Source organism: Hyperoodon ampullatus (assembly GCF_949752795.1).
Source record: "Hyperoodon ampullatus genome assembly, chromosome: 17".
NCBI classification, from domain to species: domain Eukaryota; kingdom Metazoa; phylum Chordata; class Mammalia; order Artiodactyla; family Ziphiidae; genus Hyperoodon; species Hyperoodon ampullatus.
In genome coordinates this window covers 13,988,783-14,005,640 of record NC_136930.1, presented here as the reverse complement: position 1 = coordinate 14,005,640, position 16,858 = coordinate 13,988,783, and positions in this window count along the sequence as shown.

Here is a 16,858-nt window from a genome sequence, read left to right as displayed (position 1 = left end):
AACGAGACAGGTGACATCTGTAGTTTTCATGCCTGAAACTTTGGATGACTGCGCTTAGCTGGCCTACCATTAACAACCCCTCTAATTCCCCTGAGCTTCCTGAGTATCTCATGACATGTTAATAAAGTTACATGATTCTTCAGATGCTTCTTTTGCCATTCCTGGAGACGAATTTCAAGAAATGGCTCTGCCTTTCAGCTTCCTCAGCCAAGAAGGAGGAGAACGCTACAGGAAGGGGCGGGACTATTGACTCCTGTGTTTCTGATAATTCCCCACCTGTGACACATTCCCCTCTTCAAGTGACATGGAGTATCCGGGTTTAATTAGTGCCTTGGTTTAATTAATCGAGACCAATATTTGATATGAGTACCTTTGAAGATTTTCTGCAATTATTCTGTCTTGGAGAATCTGCATGTCATTTGCCAAATTCACCTTCCTCAGATGATGGTGGCTGGCTGTCAGCACCTATGATGGAAGAAAGCAAAAGTGCCATCAGTTGCATTTCATCAGTGATTTATCTTTCAGATGTTGCCCTTTCACACCTTCAAAGGAGGACATCATTAGGAATAGCATTCTTCAAATTTCATCCAGACTGAGTTTCTCTTTTTTTTTAAGTTTTATTTTATTTTATTTTATTTTTTATGTGGACCATTTTTAAAGTCTTTACTGAATTTGTTACAATATTGCTTCTGTTTTCTGTTTTGGTTTTTTGGCCTTGAAGCATGTGGGATCTTAGCTCCCTGACCAGGGGTTGAACCTGCACCCCCTGCACTGGAAGGCGAAGTCTTAACCCCTGCACTGCCAGGGAAGTCCCCAGACTGAGGGTGATTCTTAAAATCACTCCAAGAGACTTTGAAGTACTGTAGGTCATTCAATCCTTTTATAGAAGTTTCCATCTGACTTTCTCTTCATCAAGGGAGAGACTTTCCATTAGATTCATTTCATATTATTCTCTAACTGGATTTTGTAAAGCCAATAAAGAAGAGTTTCTTTTTAAAGGTTTACAAAATGTTCCAAGTTTAAAAGTTGAATGACGCCTAATTTCAGGTTCTAAGACCTATTTTAAAGGAAAACATGCAGAATCATGAAATCTTCTAAAGTGACTGCAAGCTACTGTTTGATGAGTAGCAAAGTAAGCATTTTCAAGTGGTTAAATTCGTTTCTATTCTTCATTTATGACAGTTGAAATATGTAAGTAACTAAAATCAACTTCGATACTTTGAATAAGAGGAAACACCCATTTTAATGCATTAAGTATTTGATGAAGCAATCTTGCTGACATGAAGAGCACATTTAACATATGCATGCTATATATAAATGCAAATACGATATATAACTTAGAAGAGGAAAGAGATATAGTAGCTATATCTCATAAGGATATACAAGCTATAAGACATAAGCTAGAAGAATAGGAAAACAACACACACTATTTCACAACCCCAAATTTCCTTTACCTTTAAAAAATATTTCTCTTGCCTGTGTAATACTAAGACATTTCATGTGGAGCCCTCTTACCTCTTCACTAGTGAATATTCTCAGAGGTAATGGGTGTAGGTTATTTCAATACAATAGACGTGGAATCTCTTCTTGTTCCAAACTGGCCCTGGTGATTCAGGTTAAATGTGGACAGTCCCCAGTCCTCTGCTCTGTTCTGGAAGCTTCACTCTTAGGGAGGCTGTTGTGGTAGGACCTCCCTGCAGCTGGCCGCCTGCTGCAGGACTCTTCCTCCCATGCCTCCCTTACCCTCATCACGTCTCTTTCTGTTCCCGGCAGATCAACTCTTCCGCCCATTTCCACCACCCGCTGTCATCTGACACACCCAACCCAGTCAGCTTTTGACCACGCCCCTGTGCTTCTCATCCTGGAAGTTGGTGAGTTCTAGAAGAACTTTTCTATTCTCTGATAACATTATAAATTATTATAAGCATCACGCAGATCTCCACTTTTTATATATGTTCCGGGAAGACATATAAATGTTTACGTTTATAATTATGCACGGCACCCTGTGATCTTCCAAAGTAAAAGTTTACATTTGAATGTGAGGCTACAAGTATCTGGCTGTGGTCATGCTGGATTATAGCCTATCGTCAAACAACAGCATCCTTTCTCTGTTATTCGGAATCTCCTACTGGGAGCAGCAGGAATTCCAGGCTACAGAATCCATTGGCTATTTTGACCTTGACCGAGTTACTTCATTTCTCTATGCCTCAGTATCCTCCTCTGAAAAATGAGGATTAAAAATCATGATCTATTCCATAGGGTTGACGTGAGGATTACATGCAAACATCCACGTAAGAAATTTAGAAGAATAAGTAGCCAAGAAACACTGGCGATCATTATTACTGGCACTGAATTTTTTTTAAAGCCAGTAATAAAGATACAACTTCCCTTGCAGTAGTAGTTTGCAATCAAAAGACATTTTCATGGAATGAGACCAGGGTTTTCATCCATTTTATAAATGGAGACTTTGCTGTGTCATCATTAAAATTATAATGTGCAGGAGAATAGTGTAATAATTTAGAGCTATAGGATATTAAAGAAAGAACAGAGGCAGGTATCTATACCTGCTTGATAAGTGAAGGCTTGTGAGAGTCAAATACTCCTGCTGTGCTGAATGAAGTTTTATTTGCCAAGAGAGGGTAAACAGATAGGATGACTGAACCACCACGGTTTTTAGTTCCATAATCTCGACACCAGCAGATGGATTGCCTGGATCCTTTCTGCCTTTATGTGTGCCAACTTGTAATAATTCACTATAAATAGTCAGAGTACGAAATGTGCAATGGAAAATTTTAATTAAAATATTTCTTTTTTTTACAATTTCATTAATGAACACTGGTTAAAACAAATTTATTCTTTAGTTTCAGCAAAACAGCATCATTTGGCAAATAAAACCAATATTACGAATTTTAACCAATTAATTTGATTCCAACCAACAGAATATTATTGGTTTATGGTTTTGTTTATATTTAATTAGCAATCTGTTTTGGATTTTCAATGATGTAAGTGTAATTATATTATTGTGGATTTATAGTTATATAAATATAATTAAAGTAACTGATACCTAGTTTTGGCAGGGGGTGTTTATTTCAGTAACGGTTTAGTAGATAATGATGGAAATCAGTACCAGGGCTCAAGTCCATTGCTCAGGTTGACAAGTGCTGCTCTGGAGAGCAGCCATCAGCCTGGCTTCCTTGGGGTCCGAGCCACGAGACCCTCTCCGTGCTTTCATTTCTGCTAGAAGAGTCTACCTTTATTCCCTCCACATATGAAAATTCTAAGCACCCCTCTGGGATCAGCTGACCACCTCAATTTTCACTTCTCTCTCTCCCCAGAACACTTACAACACTTAAGATCTGTGCTACACGATGTAGCATCTAGTGAGAGGGTCTCCACTGCTGCCTAGACGGGGGAAGGTCTCGTCTCTCTGGTCAGGTTTTCAGATTCCGAAGTGTGAGAGTTGTACTTGGGGCTCTGTCTACAGTTTATGCTCTAATCACAATGTGGCCCCAGAACACCTTGCACTGATGAAGCATCACAGTGTAGTCAGGATCTGAGTCACTCATTGACCCTTGGGTTGTCTGGGAGTTTATTCAAGTTTTGGTCAAGTGTATCTAATCTGAGACCCTGAACGGCTCCTGCAGCAAGAATAAACGAGCGGCCCACAGCCCTAAAGCTGGGCCACACAAACTTGAATGGAACAGAGAACCACTGGCCCAGCTTTGGGTCATTTTGTCCTTCCTTTTTCTTAAGCCAGACCTATCATAGTTTCTGCAAGCAATGACTCGGCCTAAGACTCAGATGTATATATGTGTGTGTGTGTCTGGAGTGAACCCACACGAGTCTCAATTTCTCTGTTCGTAAAATAAAAGGTAAGATTGGAAGACCTCCAAAATCACTTCCTGCTCTAAACCTCTATAAAATGTTGGCACATGTGCCCATTCATTTGACATTAACATCCACAAATAAGTGTGGGTGTGCGCCAGAATTTCACCTGCTGATAATATGTCGGGAAGTTAAGTTTGATGGTTTAAGAGCTGTACTTTTAAAAGTTTGGTTTGGCTTCTCTCTCTGTATTAGTGTGTTATTGCTCTTAGCACTTAGGCATCCATGCTGGAAAGCAAGTAGATGACTGAACTGAGCTCTCCTGGCTTTCTCGGTTGTTCAGAAACTGAGCTGCACTTCCTGGCTCTCAAACTTTGTGAACTCATCAGATTTTGCTGCAGAGAAATGTCATTAAAATAACAGTCCCCGGTGGAAAACACTAGCACCATTCATAGTTAGTGAAATGCTGAAACAGTAACTGATATTTTAAAACTATGGATTGGAGGCCTTTCTTTATACTGTACACATATATGCGTTTAGATAGATGTGTAGAAGAAATGTTTGTTTGTTTTTTTCTTAAGCAGCCGTCCTTTAATTGTCTCCTAAAAGTGACTTAAGCCTGTTGCAGAAATGCATTCTGTCTTTGCTCCCTTCACCCTGGAAAGTAATAACCGGTTCCAAACTGCTTTCCCTAAGGAGTGGCTGGAAGGTCCAAAATGTCCTCATGAGAAAGCTTCCACCGAGCCACACAAATCTTGCCATGTGGACGGTGCACGCATGTGGGACTATTACTTCATGCACAGTGACATGAGACCAGAAAACATGTGAACAGGAAGCCAAACCCGAGAGAGTTGGGGAGCTTCCAGCTTTCCATAGAGCCCAGAAATGAAGCAAAATTCAGCAATATTCTGAACTCAGGTGTCTGGGGAACCGAACAGCCGCACCCCAGCCCTCTTCAAACACTGCATAGGACAGTACAGTGGCTCAGGCAGCACCCAGCCTGGACTCAGTCATTATGCCAGCAAACCCAAAAAGATTGTGAAGTTGTAGCCCTTGCTTAGGATGCCAAGACTTTAAATGGCTCGAGTAACCTAAAAGTAGAATGGCCAGCACCGTATATGGAAGCTCGGTATATTCCTCATCCTTTCAATCATGCTAATGGGAATTCCCTCCAATATATCTTACTCCTTCTTTAAAGAATAAACTTTCCCATGATACAAGCTCATCCTATTCTAAAGTGTGTATTTGGTGATTATTTTGTATAATTGAGATAGTAACAGTTCTTTTCTGGGTCTCTTCTTTCTTTCTTTTTTTTTTTATTGTGGAAGCATTTTTAGCAAAAATAGAAACCTCTTCATCATCTCAAAATCCAAAGATAATATCTGAAGTTTGGGGAATTTGAAGTGAGCTATCAGAAGCCGGATGGAATTCAGATTACAATCAAATACTATCTTTCTGCTGAGTGATAGAACTCTTTATATTTAGAGGTGACAAGAGCTTCTTAAATCTGCTTTTAAATGTGTTGATACAGTTTACCTACCAGGAGGAAATATTATACGACTTTGTGAGCCCAGCCATGAAGGCTGGGGCTCAGCCCCTTTCATAATAAATGGTATTTGCTCTGAAGTGTTCAGGTGGGGTTGAGAGCTCTGAAATCCAGGAAATCTGATAAAGGCTTTGCTGGAGAAGATGTGAAAGGGTATAAGAAAACTAAGGTTATCAAGTAATCAGACCTCAGCTTCCTGTCTGCTAATTAGATTGTTTTCTATTCATTCTAAATGTTAAAAGTCTTCACGTTGTTATCTTTTAAAAACTCACAAACGTGACCTACCTCTCCTTTCCAGTTACCCACCATTCAAGCCAATGGGAAGAATTTCCTGCTCGGCCTGAAGAAGAAGGAAATGTTTGCGGGGAACGTCATGCCCAGGTAAGAAATCATCTCCTTTGCTTTAGTCTTAGAAGTTTCCTCTTTTACTCTAGTCTCTGAGTGGGCCCCCAATTCAAGGGAAGTGAAAAAACCCTGCTAAAGAAAGAGCTGCTTCTTGATGAATAAGTATAAATTCTTCATGAGTAGGTGTTCTTTATGAATAAGTATTCTACTTGCCCACGGATCTTTTTCCCAGTCTCCGCTCATTTCTGAAGGCTCAGAGGATGTACATATTTCTCGTTTTGAGGGTATACAAAGTTATTGGCAAGACTGCTCTGGACATGGCCTTCCTGTTGAAGAGTGAATGGGAAACAATCCACTCAACAGCGGGGATACGAGATGAAAGCTCAGAGCCCCATGAGCCCAGAGACTGACATTTCTTGGGGGAACTGAACATAATGGGGAGAGCCCGGTTTTTATGTTTCTTCTCTAAACTTCTAAGATAAATCTGGCAATTTTATACTTTTTAAAAACCACTTTTTACATATAAGCAATATCATTTGTATCATTTTTTTAGATTCCACATATAAGTGATATCATGTGGAAATCTAAAAACAACGATACAAATGAAATTATTCACAAAACAGAAACAGACTCACAGACATAGAAAACAAACTTATGGTTACCAAAGGGGAAAGGGGCGGAAGAGGGATAAATTAGGAGTTTGGGATTAACATATACACACTACTATATATAAAAGAGATAACCAACAGGGACCTACTAGCGCAGGGAACTATACTCAACATCTTGTAATAACTATAATGGAAAAGAATCTGAAAAAGAATATATATATATATATATATATATATATATATATATATATGAATCACTTTGCTGCACACTTGAAACTAACACAACATGGTAAAACAAGCAAACAAACAAACACAATACCACTTATGTAAAAAAAAGATTAAACAAAAACCAACTTTTATTTTTTTTATTTTTTGGCTGCGCCATGCGGCACGTGGGATCTTAGTTCCCCAACCAGGGATTGGAACCCACGTCCCCTGCATTGGAAGCCCAGAGTCTTAACCACTGGACTGCCAGGGAAGTCCACAGAACCGACTTTTTATTTTACTTGATGTTGTAGTTTAACCTCTCAAGCCAACATTACCCCAATTAACTCAATTTCCTTCTATGAACATGTACCTCTTCTTGTTTTATGGCATTCTATTATAGCTACCCAGTTGACCAAGCTTAAAACTAATATTATAGACATTTCCTTTGTCTTCATTCCTTCATTCAGTCCTCAAGTTGAGAATGTTCCATCTTCTAAATATCTCTGGAATCTGTGCCCTGTTGTCCACCTACACTGCTCAGACCCTCAGCATTTCTCACTTGTTTACGACAGTAGTTTTTTTTTTTTTTTTTTTTTTTTTGCGGTACGCGGGCCTCTCACTGTTGTGGCCTCTCCCGTTGCGGAGCACAGGCTCTGGACGCGCAGGCTCAGTGGCCATAGCTCACGTGTCCAGCCGCTCCGCGGCATGTGGGATCTTCCCAGACCAGGGCATGAACCCGCGTCCCCTGCATCGGCAGGCAGACTCTCAACCACTGCGCTACCAGGGAAGTCCCGACAGTAGTCTTTTAATCGGTCTCCTAGTTTATAGCATTATCACCCCCTAGGCCTTTGCCTAACCTACATTCCACACTGGAGAGTAGAGTTCTATATAAAATCTTCCTAAAACATAAATCACATCTAGTCTCTGCCTTCTCAACCCCAAGCAGAGTCCTTCCTTGTCTCTCCATGGCTCAAGAGTAATCTTGAAAGTGCCAGATCTGGGGAGGTAAGGAGCTTGTGCTGCAATGCTTCCATCACTGAGATGGGTTTGCTACAAACAAAATAAACCAAATAAACAAAATAGTCTATTGAACCAAATAATGTCTTAGTGATGTAGGTGACATATTTCAGCCCAAGCTTTTTATATGGATGTGAACCTATAAAACAAACTTCTTTTGGATCATGAGCTGGTCCAAAAAGACACATGAGCATGAGTTTGAGTTTTACTAGAGTAATGGGTCCAAACCCCTCAGCATGAAGCACCACAATACCCATGATCGGACCCCTGACTAAATCTCCAGATTCCCTGGATTCAATATTCCAGCACCAACTGAAACCAGTTCCCCCTCCCCTGGCTCACAAAGTCCACTCTCCAATGCTCTTCCCTTCTGAAATGCCCTTCCACACCTCCTGCTGATTCTTTAAAAGTCACACCAATCAACATCATCTTTGTAAAAGTTCCTTCAACTTTCACTGGGGAAAATGACTCGGGCCTCAATTCTGTCACTTAATCACAACACACTTCTGTTTTTTGCAGGTGTTATACTGTTAAGAAAATTAATCTGTTGTTTTGGTCTGTTTCCTTGGATGAGGAACTCTTCCAGGGCAGGATATTAACCTTCTTCATTTTGGTATCACTAGTGTTCAGCACAGCATGCAATACACAGTAAATGCTCAAAAAACCAAGGCACTGAATCAAAGATGAAAAAAGAGAGTAAATGGAAAAGCCCTAAAATTGAATGAAACTGCTATTTTCAGACACTGTGCTAGGTACTTTACATATATTATTTCCTTTCAGTCCTTTCAACAATCCTCTCCTTGGGGTAAGTAGTATTGGTCTCCCTTTTTTTTTTTTTTTTTTTTTCTGCAGTACGCGGGCCTCTCACTGCTGTGGCCTCTCCCGTCGCGGAGCACAGGCTCTGGACACACAGGCTCAGTGGCCATGGCTCACGGGCCCAGCCGCTCCACGGCATGTGGGATCCTCCTGGACCAGGGCACGAACCCGTGTCCCCTGCATCGGCAGGCAGACTCTCAATCACTGCGCCACCAGGGAAGCCCGGTCTCCATTTATAGAGGTGAAACCTGAGGTTGAAAATCTGAAAGACCTTGCTGCTGGTCGCATAACCATGTAATGGCAAAACCAAACCTCCAATCCAGATCCCATCATAGTTTGTGTTCTTTCTGCCATGACTGAGTATGCTTTGGAGGCTAACGTTGAGATTATGTGGCTGATCTTTGTAACAAAATTAGCTAGAGTATAGAATTTTAGTATTGACAGCTCACTTTTAAATTTAGGGGCAAAACCAAGTAGAGTCCAGTCTTATTTTCAACTTTAATTATGCCTTAGAATTTCTTGGAAGCCACAGAGAATTTTAAGTGGAAATGTCATTTAAAGGGAATCTTAAAAATAGACCTACTTTTATAATGTTTCCCATGTTTGTTGAATAAATAATGAATAAATAGCTCTATTGCATTCTGAAATTTGATATGAAATCTTTCCACTTGGTCTATTTTGGGTATTATACTATCATGTAAGATACTGAACACTGGAGAGTTACAACAAATATGAGTTCAGGCTGATTAAATATATATATGTATATTTAATTAAATATATACATACATTTGGGTATCCTGAACTCTTTTATACATACACACACACACACACACACACACACACACACACACTGGTATACACACATTATGTGTGGTTTTCATAGCTGTTCATCTAAAGATAAAAGCAATCAAACTCAATGGATTCATCATAGCACTTAACGGCACTAAAAGTGAGAGGCCTTGCTTTTCTACATTACTGTCAATTTATATTTCTTAGTTTTCTTACCTGAAATAATGACTAATTTTCTATATCTCATAGTACATCAACTTATAATCATGGTTTTATAAATGCAAATTGAACAACTACCCAAAATAGAACTTTATTTTCTTGGCTTATTCACTTGGTGAATCACACTTTCTAAATGTTCAGAAATTGTATCTCTCTTAGTGTTATCCTAGAGTTTTAAATTCATCTTTTGTTGAAAGACAATTTCTCAAAGCCATGAGCATCACCCCTGAGAAAAATACTCTTTGTTAATTCAGCATCCCTTACAGACACATAGTTCAATACCCGAGCTTGGGGTTTTGCCAGTGCTTAAGACGTTTGTGCCCATGTTCCTTTAATATTTAGACCCTTCAGCTATGCAGTGAAAAACTTAGTAAGAATTCACACGCCCACTCTAGTTACCGTGTTTTGCAGGGTTTACACAAGCCAGTGCAAGTTTCAAGCCTACGCCAAAAAATGGGATTTATTTCATAGTGTGAAAAGAAAATTCCAACAACTCTATTTGCCTGAAATTGTGAGCACAGAAAGCAGAGAAATTGAAGCTGGAAGTTGCTGCATCGTTTCTGGATGCCTAACAAGCCAGGTGAATAACCAAGGCTCCTTTGTAGGGCAAGATGTGTGTGTGAGTGTGGAGGACAGTCAGCCACCACCAGGACCAGGACACGGGGAAAGGGGCAGTTTCAGCACTTCCTCTTGGTGCTGTTTTGTTAATAAGTGAATTATCAACAGAAACCTCTTTTCCTTCCTATTACTTTTAGGAGGGGCCCCATCTGGGTGGAGGACTTTAGCCAGAAACACACTTCCCATCATGGCAGCGTCTGAGTGCGGGAACCCGTTCTCGCGAATACATACGATGAAATGGACAAGAGCAGAAAGGAAACTTTGTTTCCCTCCTTTCGAAAGAAAAAGCAGAGCATCATACTTACAAAAGTCGCCTTTAAAATCTTCTCTGGAGAACAAGCTCTGGGAACTGGGAGCTTGCGGAGGAGCAGAGATAAGGTGGGAGCGGGGCTTCCTTCCTCCTTCTGGGGGCGACAGTCATTGTTTCTTATCTCCCTGACCTCCGGGAGCAAGGGGCCCGGGAAGGCCCGGCCTCTGACCCCCTCTGCCCTCCCTCCTGGTCTCGGCGCCTCGGGTCTCGGGGTTTCCTATTAGCCGCTCCAGCCGCCCAGCCTGACACGGGCCCGGGGATGCATGAAGGCCGGTCTGCGAAGTGCTTGCGAGATGCAGAGGGTTATATAAGCCCACGTATTATTATCATCACACACCCCCATAGAACCAAGGCTGCCAGACAAACCAAAGGCAGTTCCAAGAAGGGGTGGAGCTGAGGCAGAAGCTACACTGGGGGTGAACTTCGGGACACTGCTGAACTGGCTGGAAAAAGAGGCAACTCAATATGTGTATGCAAACCTCGGCAAACAAACGGAGCTGCAGCTGGCTGGCCGGCCACGCGGGGAGGCTCCTCGGAGGGAGGGGTAGTTGTGGGGGGGGCAGGGCTTCCAGGCTGCGGTCCCGGCTCCCCCTTCCCCGGCACAGTAGCCGCCCGTGGCGGGACTGAGTGGATGAGGAAGATGTGGTATTTGGAAAGGCAGACGTTCCAGAGACCAAGTGCTTAGTAAACACGGATGTTGCTTAGACTCAGACCAGGTGCTTCTGTTGCTTTGCTTTCGTCCTGGTCGCCTGTTTTCCTAATGACGGTTTGCGGGGTGTTCCCTGGGCCAGGGCCGAACCCTCTGTGTGCATCCTCTATTTTCAATCTCCTTGGGCCCCTGCTTTTTTTTCTCTCTGTGGGAGCAAGACAGCCAGCCAGACTGTTCTTTAGGCCAGAGCTTGGATCTGAGAAAGTTCTGGTTCACTCTGAACACCCATCCTCCCTGCGACCCTCCCTCCCCCATCCTGCTACCTCCAGTTTTCTTAGATTATTATTTTCCTGCCCTGTTCCTGGCCCTGCTGCCCAACATGCGAGGCGCTTCATCCTCCTGGCATTCGTGGCTTCCACGTGTCACCCCACTAATTACCCACTTCCCATCCTACGGCCCCTCACCTAGTCCAGCTCATGAGAATATGAATCATTCTCTAAAGAAGGCCTTTCCGTTCCTTCCCCTACGGCCCTTCCTCACATCCTCCCCCTCAGCCTGGAATGTCCTCACTCCCATTTCCTTCAAAGCACAGTTCAGATCCCATCTTCCCACAAGATTTCCCCAGTTTCCCTTCTTTTCTCCCCATTGACCCGGCACGTAATTCTTCATGTGCGTCTGGGTTTCATAAGTCTGGGGTCTTGTGTGGTTCTCCGGGGTGGCCTAGGACAGGGCACTTCATGAGCGTTGACGAAATTCAGCTGACAGCCGACGTGGTGTCACCTGGGCCATCTGTCTTAGGGTGGAGGGGCCCCATGTCACCTCCATGGGCTCAGGCGAAAGCCCATGTTGATGGGCTCTTGAGGCTGTGCAGTGGGCCCAGGAAGGTTTGTGATAGCCTTTACTTTGGGGTATTGGAAATTTTCATAAATTAAAAAAAAAAAAAAAGAAAGCTTTATAAAAAGTGGAGAGGAATGTCTAACCTGAGTCACATTCCTTTAGGACATGTGTTCATGAGGGTACCGGGAACTCTGGCCTCTCCTGAGGTCCTGCTACTGCACATCAGGAGACCTCTGAAGTGGAACTTACTTCCTAGGAGGCCGGAAAAGTCCCCGAAAGGTGAGATTTTCAGAAATCACAGACTTCTGGGGTGTGTTTTAGGCGACAACTTCTCCACTGTGGAAAGAATGCAGACTATCACAACAGCAGCTCGACATGAGGACAATAGCTCTCTGGTGATTTATGATATGGGGTGAAATACAGAACGTGAGCTGTCAGGTGTTGAATTTCTGGGGCTAAGCGTTCAAGTGTTCTTCAGGACGTTCCCCTGTTAGTCTCCGGTGAAAGCCGTGTGCTGTCAATGCCATCCGTGGTGGCTGGATGGACCGGGATGTCTTTTAAGAGACTTGGGGTGTGTCGACACGCTCTCCCGTGCACACAGAATGTTCAGTGAATTAGAAGAATTCTCCTGCTTCCACCAATTTGGAACAATAAAAACGGATTCAGGTTCTAAGGAGGAAGTTTGGCCTCCAGTTCTTGAGGTTTGGGCTTCAGGAAGGACAGCGTCCTCACTGCAATTCAGTTGTTCACATGTAAGATCTCTCTTTTGGTCCTGCTCAAGTCAGAGCCATAACCATTGTTATTGCTACCATGTGTGAGACCCGGCTAGGTGTCAGGCACTGGCTAGATGCTTTACATGCATTCTTAACATAGCGATTGTCCTAAAATAGAGCTGTTTAAAAAAAAAAATCTTCATTTCACAGATGGGAAAACTGGTCCTACAGCTTAGGAAGCGACAGTAGTGTTTGAATCTAAGTCTGTCTGTGATTTTTCCATTCTGCTGAAAGCTGGAAGAAACCTTAGAATCTCATCTGCTAGTTTTCAGACTGGGTTCCGAGGAGCACTAGACTTCCAAGTGCTTCAGGAATTTGGGGTTGGGGGGGGATACGGAGGGAGCAAATGTGAGGAGGAGACCAAGTCAACTGGGCTTGGGTGCCGTTCACTGGGTTCAAACAAAGAAGCTTCATTTCCGTCTGTTTTATAGAGTGACTTTAGACTTTGTTTAAAACAAGGGCTTTGCTACTAAGAAAAAATTATTTTGAAACTCTAGACCTAGTTTAAATTCTTCATTAAAAAGGTATACAGCTTGAGGTTCAGAGAGATTAAATGCCTTGCCCACGATTTTATAACAGGCCCAGCATTAACTTCAGATGTCCAAGCTCTGCCTGGAACCCCAGGTCTCCCTGAGTCCTTTATCTCCCCAGTGGTTAAATTGCAGGGAAAGTGAGAGAAAGTCTGACCTGATTGTGTTTCCTGACAGTATTCTTCTTGAAAACTGAAGGCAGGCATACTCTTGACTTTGGCTCGATAGACCATTTCTCGTCTCTTTGGCTCGGAGTCTAAATTGGTCAACATTCACCTCGTGGCAAATGAAGATCAAGTGAGGAGTAAATATGTAATTTGTCTGGATGATTTAGGGCTCTCGTCCTCCTTTCATTCAAATCAAAGCAAGTAGCAGAGGATACTTCCACATGAATCATCTAGCTGATACAGCCTTGGCCTGAGAGTACTCCTGCTAGAAAACTGCTTATGCCCCCATGGTTATCAGTCCAATCAAAAGTGACTCTTTTCACAGGAGACACCATAGGTGTGGCGAAGACATTACTCATAGGTGTGGCGAAGACATGACTCTTAAAGGGGTCAGTATAGCCAAGGGGAAGTGAGTCTCCCGTAAGTCCACATAGCTTGCATGGCTTGTAAAGTCTAAGATTTCACATGCTGCTTTGACATCTTTGAGCCTCACTGGGCCCCAAAGGGCTGTGAGTTCCCCTACTTTTACCTGCAATGCTCCTACCGAGGTGGGAAAGTCTCCCCCAGTGGTTAGGTCCCCAATAGCTGGGCATCATCACTCCACCTGGTCCTCATCCTAATAGGTTTCACTTCCCTGCCAGTCCACACAGTCATTGCCACAGGCCAATCACATCGTCCCTGGGAACCAGGGTACCACTTACCATCTTGTTACTACAGAGCCTGCTCCCCAGAGCTCCCTCTTTTTTTAAAACGAATTTTTATTGGAGTCGAGTTGCTTTACAATGTTGTGTTAGTTTCTTGCTGTACAGCAAAGTGAATCAGTCATACATATACATATCCCCTCTTTTTTGTATTTCCTTCCCATTTAGACCTCCACAGATCATTGAGTAGAGTTCCCTGTGCTATATAGTAGGTTCTCATTAGTTATCTATTTTAGACATAGTAGTGTGTATATGTCAATCCCAATCTCCCAATTCAACCCACCCCCATGCTTGGTAACCATAAGTTTGTTCCCTACATCTGTGACTCTATTTCTGCTTTGCAGATAAGTTCATCTCTACCATTTTTCCAGATTCCACATATAGGCGATATTATATGATATTTGTTTTTCTCTTTTAGACTTACTTCACTCTGTATGACAATCTCTAGGTCCATCCACGTCTCTGCAAATGGCACTATTTCGTTCCTTTTTATGGCTGAGTAATATTCCATTGTGTATATCTTCTTTATCCATTCCTCTGTAGATGGACATTTAAGTTGCTTCCATGTCCTGGCTATTGTAAATAGTGCCCCCCAGCTCCTTCTTGTTCCCTCTGTTCCCAAATGTGCCTCTGTGTTGCCCCATGTGGCACGAAGTGTCTGCTTCCCCTGGGTCATTAGTGTATGTGACTAGTAAACTGTTCTTGATCCCCTGTGTCCCAAGTCAGATGTCCTCTGTTTGGTCACCCCAGAACCCTAGGGCAGGAGTCCCTCCCTCCCCCACGGGGTGAAGAGGAGGCGAACAAAACAATGACCAGACATTAATGCTAATACGAAATGGAATTTTCAGAGAACTAGTGCTAAATATCACATCCTTTGGAGTTTTGCTAAGCATTAGGCTATTGGCAAATAGAAATGACTTTTAACTGAAATTAGCTGGAACTGACCTAATAAACTGACCTTTATTAATTTTAAGGCCCGTGAGCTTTCCCATCTGCTCTTTTTAATTTTTACCATTCTCACCTGGAGATTTTTGCGAGCAACAGCATCGTTCTCTTTCCTGAGATGGCTTAACTGTAGTCCTGCCCAAAGGCAAAGGAATCAAAAGATGACCCTGCCATGCCTGTCATTTAAATCTTTACTAACAGCATTCTTTCAGAACAATGTAGCAGAAAGAATTTTTCGCATCTCTACAGACAAGAGATTACAATAAGCAGTTTTTTTTTCCATCTGAAACATCCCAATATTAATGTACGATATTCTCAGCCCTAGAAACAAAGCCTTCGATGTAATTTCTTGCCCTGTTCATGAGATTTACAATAGGAAGGTCGTGTTTGTACTAGATTTTGGCTTGAAATTAATCTTCTTTTCTCCTCAGCATTTCTATAGAATCCATGCACTTCATTATTTAGTCATTTCCAAATATTAAATGCTTGTCATTTTTGAACAATGATCTAATCTTCCCTTTATGGGTGGAGAAACTGAGTTGTGAAACTTGCAAATCATCGCCAGGACACAGATCTTTCTAAAGTTTGTGGCTACCCGTGGAAATGCTTTCTTCCACACATCTTAGATTACAAAATAAAATTGTAAATTGTCTCATAAGCAGCAAGAATGACATCCTCCAATTATTAGAAAGTATTCATTAAAAGCTCATTTGCATTTTGCCTTATGAGAGAAGCTTTATGGAGTAAATAAATACATTCAAACTCCACCACCAACGTCAACACAGGCTGTGCTAGAATCACTTCCCCTATCTCTGGACTGTGCCTCATACAGATCAAAATATATTCTTAGTTCAGTTGGACAAGGGTTCATTTGAACCACATCTGGTGCTCATCAAACCTCTATTTTAGGAGTGGGGAATTCTTTTTCAGAGATACATTATGTCTGGAAGGTCTATGGCAGCAAACAGTCCTCATTAAATTTCACAACATTTTACCAACATATATACAGTACTCGCTTTTATGTGATTACGGGGCCCAGGCAAAACCCTGCGCAGCCACTTCAAAGAATTCCTCACTTGACTAATTCTAAAGAGTAAATTGATTTTCTCATCATTTGTTGTGTTTGACAATAGAAAGGCTGACACAGCAACATTGCTAAAATGACATCTCCTTTCTACTCAAGGGGAAGGAATTCGTGTTAATATTCTTAATGACTGGCATCTTTATGAGAAATGTGAAATCATTTATCCTCAGCAATAACCTGCCGAGGATTAAAAAGTACTTGGTACTTAGAACGGAAGTCATCTGTCAGGAAAAATTATTTGGACGGATGCAAATGAACTGAATAAATTGGCTTCCTAATTATGGTGTGTACATTCAAGTTTGTTAAAACTGGTTTGAGCTGAAGAATTTGGAGAGGATCTTTCAAGAAGTGGTCTGACATTCTGCTGGAGGAAAAGATAACATGTTCGTTTGATAAATTCCTTTCGTATTTCCTAAGGATTTCTGGAAATGATTTAAGAAGCAAGGGCATGTAAATCAAGAGAAAACACATTAAGTAAGCGCACGTATGTCTCGCTAATTTGGAACAACAGTAATAATGCCTCATGGAAAACACCAAACAGCGTGTTCATCGCGATGCCCTAGATTCTAAATAACCAATAGTGTTTTCCATGGGGGTTTGTTTCAACCCTCTCAGGGCCGGCTTGGGCATTAACCCAACGCAACAAGTCTAAGCCAGCCCTTAATGAACGATGTAGAGACCAGTCTATATTCTGTAGGAGTTGTTCCACTCTCAATGGGCGTGGTGTTGCACACCAGTTAGCAAGTTTTTATTGGAATCTCGGTCTTCTCTGCCTCACTAGCTTGATAGCAAACTTTCATTTAGCTCTTTACCAAAAAGCCTAGTAAATTGTGGGAAGAAGTACTTTACTAGCATTGGCAGTTTAGTCGGGA